Source organism: Biomphalaria glabrata, chromosome 2 (assembly GCF_947242115.1).
Source record: "Biomphalaria glabrata chromosome 2, xgBioGlab47.1, whole genome shotgun sequence".
Lineage (NCBI taxonomy): Eukaryota > Metazoa > Mollusca > Gastropoda > Planorbidae > Biomphalaria > Biomphalaria glabrata.
In genome coordinates, this window is record NC_074712.1 from 44,847,302 (window position 1) to 44,860,900 (window position 13,599).

Consider the following 13,599-nt stretch of genomic DNA (forward strand, 5'->3'; position numbering starts at 1 on the left):
TTAATCTTCGGACTCGAAGATTCTTATTATTATTAATTAATTAATTGACAACAAAAATTATTATCTCGTTATTAAGTGAGATTTTATACAAAGCTGAAGTGCCACGCATTGAGATACTGTTTCATTGTGTATAGCTATGTCATAACATTCAGACCTTGTTTTGTTGAACCTGAGAATCTCCAACAATGTTTTTCTCTCAAGCAAGTAGGCAGACGTTTATTGACAAATATTAAGTTCTTTCAATTTTTTTTTTACAATGTAATTCAGTACATCTTGGAATTCTTCAAAGTAAAAAAAAAAAAAAACAAATAAAAACTAGTATCAATGCAGGAGAGCGATTAAAAATGTTCATAATATTATATTCTTGTCTCCCTTGTCAGCGTAAACTCCACGGAGGTCTTGTATTCAGTAACCTCAAAAGTGGAATCGCCGTTGATGCTTTTATGACTGCACACCGTCCTTCTAGTTCCTCTGATGTTTTCAGTGAGTCTGGACATGATCAGCGTGATGTTGACCCATTATCTCTGTCCCCGCTTTTTATTCCCACCCCCCCCCCTTTTTTTTTTTGAAACGCACATTGTGCCTTGCTTGCAAGATAGTTTTTAAAAGGTCATACGTTGACTTGTCTCTAGCATAAGAGCTTTTTAGTTTCGTCAAGGCTGGTCAAAGGAACGAAAGGAGGATCCTTTATAGAACTCTTTTATATTTATGTTCCCTATTTGAAGTGTTGAGACGTTTACGGAAACATCTTGTCTCTAGGGCACGCTCCGCCATTGACTATCAGCGGGAGTCGTGCCTTTCACATCCTTATCTTATCTTATATAATACAGACCGATGACTTACATTCTGCCAATTCATTGGTTTTCCTGGCTAGCTCAGGCAACCCATTTCATGCTCTAATAGCACTAGAGAAGAAGAAGCATTTGTACAAATTTGTCCTAGCATTTGGGACGAGAAATGTGCCTTTATCTTTGTGTCTTTCTGAGTATTTTATTAGATTTTGTTTTGTATTTGAAGATTATGGTTCAGTGTTTTATGTATTGTAGGTACTTTACTTTTAAGTCTTCTATCCTGAAGACTTTCTAAATTTAGTGATTTTACTAAAGGTGTTACTCTAGTCAAATGTGAATATTCATTTGTTATGAATCTCACTGCTCTATTTTGTGTCTGTTCCAGTTTCTTAATGTTTTCTTGAGTTGAGGGCTCCCAAACAGAGGATGCATATTCTATTATTGGCCTAACCAAGGTTAAATAACATTTTAGTTATATGTTCTTATTTGATTTATAGAAATTTCTTTTAATAAACTCTAATGCTTTGTTTGATTTTTTGATAGTTTCATCAAGATGGGGATTCCATGACAGTTTTTCATTTATTATAACACTTAAGTATTTTGCGTTTTTAGTCTGTGTTACTGGTTTACCATGAATAAGATAAGTGGAATTAATTTGTTTTAGTTTTTTTGTTACTCTTAATAACTGACACTTTTCTGGGTGAAAAGACATGCTCCAATTTGATTCCCATTTTTGTGGTTCATCTAATTCTCTTTGTAAAATTTTTGTATTTTGTGTTGTTTTTATTCTAAGACTAAGACTAAGACTGCTTTATTGATCCTTACGGAAATTTGTTGTGATTACAAGGACTCTTTTCTCATATAAAGACAACACAACAGAAAAATACACATAAATACAACAGACAACATAAAGAGTTCATTCAGCGACTACATACTGGTATCTTGGTGCATTTCATGTTCCCTGATCAATGAGTGGAGGTGATAGAGTCTGACCGAGTGAGGTACGAACGAGTTTTTGTACCGCTCCGTTCTTTTTTGATTGACAGCAGTCGCCCACTTCGCGACGACATGACGTAGTTCTGATGGAGCGGGTGGTCGTTGTCTTCCAAGATTTTTTTCGATTTTTCTTAGGCACTTTTGTTCAAAAAGTTCTTTTAAATGTGGTAATGTTGTGAGTGTAATTTTTGATGCTTTTTTAATGATGTTTTCTAGACGTCACAAGAGTTTAGATGAGGCGTTGCCTTGCCAACAGGTTATTCCGTATGTTAGCAGATTTTGTATAGTCGCGCCGTAAAAGGTCTCAAGGATCTTCTTGTTTAGTTTAAAGCAATTGAGTTTGTATAGAAAAAAGAGTCGCTGGGCTGTTTTCTTTGTCAGAGTTCCAAGGTGGTCTTCCCATGAAAGGTTGTTGTTGATGATAACACCTAGATATTTATATGCCTTTACTTGTTCTATAGATGTAGTGTTTATTTGCAGTTCACGTATAGTTTGTTTTTTCTTTCTAAAATATATTATAAGTTCTTTAGTTTTTGTTACATTCAGTTCTAGAAAGTTGTCGGTGCACCAGTTTGTAAACTCTTCTATCGAGCTTCGACACTGAGTTTCGTCTCCTGAAATAAGATCGACTATGTCAGTATCATCAGAGAATTTAATGAGTTTAACTGAGTCATAGATGCTTCTTATGTCATTAGTGTAAAGAGTGTATAGTACAGGAGAAAGTACACAACCTTGTGAAGCACCCGTACACAGTACTCGAGTTGACGATTTGGTGTTGTTGACTTTAAAATACTGGGGCCGTTGGGTTAAAAAGTTTGTTCTATATATTATGCAATCGTCTGCGAATAATCTTTTGTTGTTTTTTTTTGGTGAAAGGTGAAAACCTCAGGAAACCAATGTATTTGATTTGTGGAGAAAATAGATATGTTTTGTTTTTAAATTCATATTTAACGGCACATTGAAATAATGCGAACGTGTGGCTGTATCTTTGGTTCGAGATGCAATGAAAAGATTTCTAAGTTACTTTAAGAAGAGACAAAATGATATTATGAAAATTGCAAACTACCATGATGCTAAATGCTTAAAATAGTGCTGGCTACAATAAGAAGGCAATGGCATGTTAATTTTGCATATTTATGCGACATGACCTTTTCCCAAGCAAAATTGCATCATACAGCAGGCGGAAAGGGTCAGCAACTTAAAAATGTCTTCACCCGAAATAAGAATGATAATAATTCTGAAACTTTTGAATCACTGTTTTATTTTAAAATTAGTGAATTTTCATTAGCAGTCAATGTATTAAGTGCCAAGACCTAAAACTGGAACTGATTGATTTTTATAAGAAGACAGCCAAGCAGACAATTTATTGTTTATGAAGCCGAATGGTCTGCAGAAACTTGTCACATCTTAAAAAAACAAAACAAAAACAACTAGCAATAAAGTTGAATTGTAACTTTTTAAAATTTACTTTAAATAGCCTATATGGTTCCAAAAGGTCGTCATTGCCGGACGCTGTAATGGTAATATGCACACCACTACCTTTAAACGTATTCCAATGGTATGTGTCTCAAACGGCCTCTGACAACCAGACCAGCTGTCACGTGTGGCTTAGATTGGGTCCGGCGGAACTGTTGTCACTGACAGGAGAAGGGGCAAGGGCGAGTAACTGGCACACAAGCCAGTGGGCTTCGGCAGGAGTGGCTCGTTAGCCTCTGAATTCAAACCTCTGCTGCTTGCAGCATTGCCCAAATATGGGAAGGGCTTCGGGAGCTGACCCTAAGGGAAAGTCAGGAGCCGGCGAACCTTAGGTAGCACATAGTGCTGCACTCTTGCAAAGTCTGCGACTCCGCAGATCTTTAACAGTATCGTCACTTGCTGTTCCTTTGGACACATCAACTATGTGGGTAGAGGGGAGCTTCTGTAAGGGTGGCATCATGCCCAGGCATTTGTCTCATTTCAAAGAGATCATCAATATTCGTTTCTTGACTAAAGGAGGCCATATTAAATAGCCTATGTAAATTGCGAAACTGTAAGGATGCTATAGAATCTCACACTTGTTTGAGCCATTGAAATTTTAGAGCAATGGTTCTCAAACTGTGGTCCGCGGATCCCAAGGGTATGGGGTCCACAGAAAAATGAAAATTGTATACAATTAAAATACCTTCTTCGTTAAAAGCCAGTATATCCGAACGGATAATTTTGATAAAAATGAACTCGCCGCTCAGTACAGTTTTATATGTCTATTACGTACTATTCTATGTCACCTAAACCAAAGATTTAAAGACATATTTCACTTGGATATTCCAGACTGGGTACTGAACCCTTTTGCGAGTGTACATACTGAGATCACACATTAATCCATACTAATGAAGGGGTTGAGAGGAAAGCCTATTGAAATATTCACAAACGAGGCTCCCAATAGCCTAAATTTGATGTGGGCAAGGTATATTTGCGAGAACCTCTAGTGACTTAAATTTAATGTGAGCAAGGTATATTTGTTAGTCCCTTCAGTGGCTCAACAAATGTATATTTCTAAATATTGTAAAATAATAGACTCTTGAAACACTTATATAATATTAGCCTATAGTAATTCATCTTGAAACTAGATTAGCTTTTAAAACAGCCAAAGCTGAAAGTGTTCCCTGGCCCAATGTATTTCTTCAATATTATTTGTATTATTTCATTCTGATAAATTCCTTTCAGCATAGGCTCTACTTACAGACTCACAGTACAGACAATGTTAACAATATTCGAATGACTCTGAAAATATTTGGGAAAGTTCAAGATCAGGTTTTGTAATTCTACATATAATTTGTTAGGTGGAAAATCAAGAGTTTCACCCTGGGATTTATACTTGAATATTTGCTTTTTAATTCCATTGTAAACACCTACAATAATTGCATTAATTCTTGCAAACAAATTGAAATACATTGTCGGTAGTTCAACTTTCAAATTAAGGAGATACATTTCTAAAATATAGATAAAATTTAAGAGACAGGACTGAGGTGTATAACATCGAATTTTAGAGACAGATCGTGTAATTCGTGTATAACATCATATTTAAGGGACAGGACTGGGGTGTATAACATCAAATTTTAAAGACAGGACTCGTGCATAACTAAGAGACAGAACTGGTATATAACATCAAATATTTTAAATGCGTTTTTCTGATACAAAATTATATAATTCACTGACCAACAAAATTGCATAGAATGAATAAGATAAACCGACTAGCGATGTTATTGATGTTATATATATGAGACAAAAAAACTTGTCTGTGTCAAAACGTTCTTGGAACAAGCCAGAATTATGTCAAGTTAAAAACACAATTTTAAAATACCAGGGAATCCATAGCTATGCCAACATTTTGTCTCTCTTGCAGACAGAAACGTCTACTGTCATTTTGTGACAACAGACCCAGAGACATCATTGAAAAAAAAAAAGTAGTGGGAAAGGGGAGTGAGATACTCACCTCCACCAATGTTTAAATAAGTATGTAGGCCACGGATGTAACTTTTCATAGCGTCATGGAAATATTTGAAAAACGTCACTTCCTGTTTGGTCTTAGTGCCACACTCAATGTCTGTTGTTTTTTTTTTTTTTGCTTTGCTCCATTTGATATTTCTTTTTTCAATTTAAGCACCCTTTTTTTTTATGCCTTTCGAAATTATCTTATTGACGACTGACCGCTACTTCTATACACCCTACCATTCTCCTTTTTTCATGGTTGTCTTTTGTTCAGAAACAATATCAATATAAAGTATACAAAAAATGTGTGACCAAAATAAATAATAATGATTAATGGTATAAGTGTCACGTAATATACGAGTCAAGGTCTTGTGGGGCCAGAAAGTAAGAAAAACAGTCATGAGAACAGAATAAGTCATGAGAACAAAATAAGTCATGAGAACAGAATAAGTCATGAGAACAGAAGAAATAATTCATGAGAATAGAAGAAATAAGTCATGAGAACAGAAGAAATAAGTCATGAGAACAGAATAAGTCATGAGAACAGAAGAAATAAGTCATGAGAACAAAAGAAATAAGTCATGAGAACAAAAGAAATAAGTCATGAGAACAGAAGAAATAAGTCATGAGAACAAAAGAAATAAGTCATGAGAACAGAAGAAATAAGTCATGAGAACAGAATAAATAAGTCATGAGAACAGAATAAGTCATAAGAACAGAATAAGTCATGAGAACAGAATAAGTCATGAGAACAGAATAAGTCATGAGAACAGAATAAGTCATGAGAACAGAAGAAATAAGTCATGAGAACAGAATAAGTCATGAGAACAAAAGAAATAAGTCATGAGAACAAAAGAAATAAGTCATGAGAACAGAAGAAATAAGTCATGAGAACAAAAGAAATAAGTCATGAGAACAAAAGAATAAGTCATGAGAACAGAATAAGTCATGAGAACAAAAGAAATAAGTCATGAGAACAAAAGAATAAGTCATGAGAACAAAAGAAATAAGTCATGAGAACAGAAGAAATAAGTCATGAGAACAAAAGAAATAAGTCATGAGAACAGAAGAAATAAGTCATGAGAACAAAAGAAATAAGTCATGAGAACAGAAGAAATAAGTCATGAGAACAGAATAAGTCATGAGAACAGAAGAAATAAGTCATGAGAACAGAAGAAATAAGTCATGAGAACAGAATAAATAAGTCATGAGAACAGAAGAAATAAGTCATGAGAACAGAATAAGTCATGAGAACAGAAGAAATAAGTCATGAGAACAAAAGAAATAAGTCATGAGAACAGAAGAAATAAGTCATGAGAACAGAAGAAATAAGTCATGAGAACAGAAGAAATAAGTCATGAGAACAGAAGAAATAAGTCATGAGAACAGAAGAAATAATTCATGAGAACAAAAGAAATAAGTCATGAGAACAGAAGAAATAAGTCATGAGAACAAAAGAAATAAGCCATGAGAACAAAAGAAATAAGTCATGAGAACAGAAGAAATAAGTCATGAGAACAAAAGAAATAAGTCATGAGAACAAAAGAAATAAGTCACGAGAACAGAATAAGTCATGAGAACAAAAGAAATAAGTCATGAGAACAAAAGAAATAAGTCATGAGAACAGAAGAAATAAGTCATGAGAACAAAAGAAATAAGCCATGAGAACAAAAGAAATAAGTAACGAGAACAGAAGAAATAAGTCATGAGAACAAAAGAAATAAGTCATGAGAACAAAAGAAATAAGTCATGAGAACAAAAGTTGATCAAGTGTGAGTGAAATTCGTGGAAATGTCAAAGACTGCTTGTCTGCAATGCTCAAGGCTAATCCCATAATTGTAATGGAGGGTAATGGAGAGGAACGACAAACGTATTGTTTTCCCTCCAAAGTATCTGCACTCTAAAGCAAAGGGCATAGATGTGATATAGGTCAATATCCCTCCAGACCTACAGTCGTCTGTTCTTGTTGAAAGCGCATTTAGAGTTGGCTCACACATGGCATTGAAGAGAGAGCAAGACAAGAAGTGAGAGAGAAGGCGAGACCATGTCAAACTTCAGAAACAATACAAGAGATAGATGTTCGATAGTACACAAGAAGAATGGAAGAGATAGATGTTCGATAGTACACAAGAAGAATGGAAGAGATAGATGTTCGATAGTACACAAGAAGAATGGAAGAGACAGATGTTCGATAGTGCACAAGAAGTATGGAAGAGATAGATGTTCGATAGTGCACAAGAAGAATGGAAGAGATAGATGTTCGATAGTACACAAGAAGAATGGAAGAGAAAGATGTTCGATAGTACACAAGAGGAATGGAAGAGATAGATGTTCGATAGTACGCAAGAAGAATGGAAGAGATAGATGTTCGATAGTACACAAGAAGAATGGAAGAGATAGATGTTCGATAGTACACAAGAAAAATGGAAAAGATAGATGTTCGATAGTGCACAAGAGGAATGGAAGAGGTAGCAATAGATGAAAGAGAGATAGCAGAAGATATTAGAAAGTAGACCTACACAGAAATAATGTAAGGGGTAGCAGTAGATATTAGAAAGTAGACCTATACAGAAATAATGTAAGGGGTAGCAGTAGATATTAGAAAGTAGACCTATACAGAAATAATGTAAGGGGTAGCAGTAGATATTAGAAAGTAGACCTACACAGAAATAATGTAAGGGGTAGCAGTAGATATTAGAAAGTAGACCTATACAGAAATAATGTAAGGGATAGCAGTAAATATTAGAAAGTAGACCTATACAGAAATAATGTAAGGGGCAGCAGTAAATATTAGAAAGTAGACCTATACAGAAATAATGTAAGGGGCAGCAGTAAATATTAGAAAGTAGACCTATACAGAAATAATGTAAGGGGCAGCAGTAAATATTAGAAAGTAGACCTACACAGAAATAATGTAAGGGGCAGCAGTAGATATTAGAAAGTAGACCTACACAGAAATAATGTAAGGGGCAGCAGTAGATATTAGAAAGTAGACCTACACAGAAATAATGTAAGGGGTAGCAGTAGATATTAGAAAGTAGACATACACAGAAATAAATAAAAGGGGTAGCAGTAAATATTAGAAAGTAGACCTACACAGATATAATAAAAGGGGTAGCAGAAGATGTTAGAAATTTAAAAAAAAATAGATAGCAATAAATGAAAAGGGCAGGAAGACATCAGCAAATAAATAACATCCAACATTCTAAGCTACGACAAATGAAATAGAAAAAGAGAAATGGAAATAGAAAGAGAGAATGAAAGAGAGAAGAGAGAGAATGGAGAGAGAAAGATTACAAGAGATAGGGATACAATTTCACCATTACAGTTTGATAGAAGAAATTAAAATCGATAGCTAATTATAGAGTACATAATGAGCAGACTATTTTTCAAGGCTTTGTTTTCAAAAACACAGCCAAACAAACATGCTAATCGATGAAGTCACGTGTCTTGTAGGCTTGTCTTGGTTTAAATACGATGACCTAGATTGAAGTAGCCAGAGACAGCTACATCAAATCTTCAAATGATCGTAAATAACTTTGTCCCTGATTATAATGAAATGTTTTCACGTGTGACTCATCGAACTCCCATGAAAGTTAAAGCTAGATTCAAGAAGTCATTTATATGTAGCATTTTATTTGAACATTAACTAGTGACTCAAATGAAAAACTAAGAATACTTTATCTAGATATTGTGATAAATAATAAACCTACATATTTCAATTTTTTTTTTCACGTTAGCTGGTTATCACTAAAGAACACTCACATTTACACAAGAATAAAATTAGTATCTTTATTATTAGTACCAGTATAGCAAATAGTCTATCTCTGTCTTTATCGAGATTGAATAGAGGAAGAGAGGTGGTAGCATGAAGAAGGTTTCCGTGCTGCCTTTAGGCACTCTGCGAGCATAACTTGATATAGTCGGGATTCGAACTCGACTCCCTTTGATAGGCTATCAAGCACTTAATACCTTTCACCCACAGAGCCCATTCTCTTTGGATATGGCAAGCCCTAAGCATCACTTCCTTGCACTGACTGGTAAGAGGAACACATTCAGATATATTCATGACATCATTTATATGGTGTTTCACCAACTTTAGAGCATGATTAATGTGCTTTGGTCCGATATGTATAGTGGTCACGTGGAGTAAGGGATAGCTGGAACCTTTTTTCTGTTTATCTCCGTTCAATCTAAATCTGGAATTTAGCTTATAGGGCTTCAACTACAGCCTCTCAGTCAGTCTCTCAGTCAGTCTCTCAGTCAGCCTCTCATTCAGTCTCTCAGTCAGTCTCTCAGTCAGTCACATTGAAGTTTGTTACAGTTAGCCATACTATCATCCAAATTAGAGTCCAGACCATCTATTATTACAAATAGGAACATTTCTTGCGTATTTCCTTAATAATTGCCACGTCCGTAAATTTCTTTCGCTGGTTATAGAAATATATACTATTTTTAAAAAATGCAGACCAAAACCTTTAAATGTTGTTTTTTTTCTTAATGTTTGTTCAATTTTTTTATTTTTTTAATACAAAAAAAAAAAAAACGTCAAGTGGCTAGCCAGGCTCCCAGAATACAACTATTAAATTAACCCATTTAAACAACAAAGATCTTTGCATTATTTATTGGAATGTGTCCATTTTGTTTTCAAATCAACGAATTCATGTCAGAATCTAGTTGCCTATCTGCATCCTTCCAAGTTTAGACAGCTACTCGACTTGGACAATGACAATCCTCACAATCAGAACATTGATAAAAGTACTACATGAGTACAAAAACAAAAGTTTACTAGACCTTCTCCTCTATAAGATAATTCAAAGAACCATTCAGTGAAGTGTCTGCTGATTAGTAGCTTCGAAACGGTTGTGATGACGATAACAAACTTCTCAGCCAAGGTGCGCAATCTTGACGTAACAACAACAACAACAACAACAGCAACCAAAAAAAAATAATTAGTTCTTGTTTTCATTAAATTTATGTGATGTACATTTTTCCTTTATTAATTTATTTTGTATTTAAAAATATATGTTTCAATCAATATTATCAATAAAATTTTACTTTTTTTGCAGTGGTGATATTAATGATGATATATCTTTATTATCTTTCATTATTATAACGTTTGCAAATAATTTTTAAAAATAGAATAGCAAACGAAACAAATGATAAGGAACAAATCTACATTCATCCATGATTCATCCTACAGTTCCACAATATTTTAAACATTACATATAATGTTTTCATCAGACCAAAATGGCGCCTAATCTTTTCTGTCCTAATGATCGGCTGGTCCGATGACATCAACTTAGGCAATTTCCGTAATATAAGATTGTTTCGGTATTTTAGAATCCTGTTCGAATAAGCGGCTAGTCTGATTAACAGGTATTCCGGTTAACCAGATTCTACAATCTACAGGGTAGAAAGAAAACACTGCCTAGAATTAATTTTCTTTTAATGAAGCCGTTCACTTTGACAATGCAGTTTTTCTCTCCTAATAAATAGAATCATTGGTGACTCTGTATGCGTGTTTATCCAGAGTTGTTATAAGTAGAAATATGTATGTAAACTGAAACAGTATGTGTGTTAGTGCATTTACAAAAATTCAATAATGAACCTGATCTCTCTTTTTTTTTTATTTTGCTTCAAATATTGTTTAAAATTACTTTTTTTAAAGGCAAACTCTTCAGATGTCACTTTGAACCATTCGTGTTTCTCGTGTCATTGCTCCAGTGAAAAAAAAAAAAACTCTCCATGTGGGAATCTGTAACGTGAACCATGTAGCCACTCACCTCAATTTGTGGTCACATGACTTTGTGTGTACGTGTTTACCGTTAGCAGGTCTGGGAAATAGCAGCCTAAATAGGTCCTGGTGATCTATCTATCTATCTATCTATCTATCTATCTATCTATCTATCTATCTATCTATCTATCTATCTATCTATCTGTCTGTCTGTCTGTCTGTCTGTCTGTCTGTCTGTCTATCTATCTATCTATCTATCTATCTATCTATATGTCTGTCTCTCTGTCTGTTTGTCTGTCTGTTTATCTATCTATCTATCTATCTATCTATCTATCTATCTATCTATCTATCTATCTATCTATCTATCTATCTATCTATCTATCTATCTATCTATCTATCTATCTATCTATCTATCTGTCTGTCTGTCTGTCTATCTTTCTGTCTCTCTGTCTTTTTGTCTCTCTATCTATCTTTCTGTCTCTCTATATCTATATCTATATCTCTTTCTATCTATCTATATCTATCTATTTATCTATAGGTGCCGGTACTCAGTGATGGATTGCCTAACTTTTAACTACTAATAAATTAATAATAAACGTTAAAATACAAGAAAAGTAATATTTTTTTCCCACATTCAAAAAGGTGCCGGTACGCCATACCGGTGCATACCGTCACAAAAAAGCACTGTAATATATATATATATATATATATATATATATATATATATATATATATATATATATATATATATATATATATATATATATATATATATATTGTAATGACCATGTACTGTAGTGACTCTATGGTTGCGCACCAGCGCACGAGGATGGACTAGATGAACGGGGAGAGAAGAAGAGGAAGTGCGAGGAGATTGAAGTCAAAAGAAATGGACAAATTGATGACATTTGTTTCAACTATGAAGTGCGTGGGCTATCGTGACAATGTGTATACTACACGCAATCATCGCTCAGAACATGTCTCTTAGTAAAAATATTCTAATGTTTAAGAAAATTAAAGGAAGTTTAAGCCACTTGAAAGAAATAACTTTCGAACTTTTAAGATTTGATTAACCACAACTAAAGACAACACAATGGAAAGGGGATACAACTCTTTTAACTTCTGCAAAAATTGTAAGGAAAATGAAACCATGAGAAGTCCATGGAAGAGGTTCAGAGGAGATCTCAGCACCAGCAAGATGTTGACAAGGGAAAGAGGACTGGAGTCATTCAGCTTGATGAACAGTTCAAAACCTAGATTTAGGTTTAAATACATACACTGTTCACATGCTATTGTAAATGTTTTAAAAAAATCAATTTCAAACGTTCAGAATGAATGCTTTTAGTTGTGGCAATGAGCAGATTGGTTCATTCTTAAAATTGATAGAAAAGTCACAAGTTTAAAGAAGAAGAGATTAACGAATAAATTAATGTGTTCTACGATCTGTCAACTCCCTACCACCATCAATACAAAAAAACAAACAATATATATATATATATATATATTATATATATATTTGGTGAGGAATGAAATAAAATTAGAAGGAATTTAGATTTAAAACTCAACATTTTATCAAGACATGCAGAACAAAACAAACTGGTAATGTAGTGCAATTTACCAAGGGTCGACAACCTCGATAACATTAATAACCTGTCTGGCTCAGGGTTGATAACCTAACTTGGGAATCCAGTCTATTTCACTGGCGAAGAGAAACTGGACAAAACATATGATTATGGATACAACATCTGCACTGTCATGAAATGTTTCAATAGCACAAAGTCGTCTTAGTGTGTGTTCTATAGACCAGAACTGTAGTGAATTGAAAACTGATAAGATGATGTGTGGTTACGTCTGCTTCACACATTTACTAGAAGTGCCATGGGTTTGCAGCACCCACACAGTTGTCACTTATTATGAAACTAGTTATAACGAAATCAGTTCTATTATTCGAAATTCCCTCTCCATTCCCCCCCCCCCATTTTAGGGTGTCCTGAACGAATACATGATTTTTTCATACATTACTTCTACCAGGTTCGTACTAGTCAATCCTTTTCGGCGCCCCTGCGGTGAATGCGAAACTAAAAGAGTTATGACTACTGATAGTTTCTAGTAAATCTACTCTCTTCATTATGTATTATCACCATGTAGATGATGCCCATGTTCTGTGGGCTTATTTGATTTAAACCATAAACCTATATGTATAGGTTATACTAGATATAGATCAGGTCCGGATTTAATATCATGCTTTCGCCCAGGGTATCAAGCTCATCACATTTTTTTAAAAAATATACATAGTAAATATCAGAAAACAAAAGTAATGAGATTAAATGTACAAGTGCACCATTTCTTTCTTCGCCAATATGACATGCTTTTAAATCTATTTATGTGGATCCTTGAAGAAGGTAGTGGCCTTCACCAAAACCTGCCCAGGGCCTTACACTTATTAAAATCCGACAGGGATTAATCTATACATGTCATGTAAACTCTATTCTGCAAAGAATTACTGCATACAATAACAAAGATTTGTTTTTACTCTCTACCTCTAAACAAATAACAAATTGCCTGCTCGTAAGTGCTTATGATAAAAAAGAAATTTTATTTTTAAAT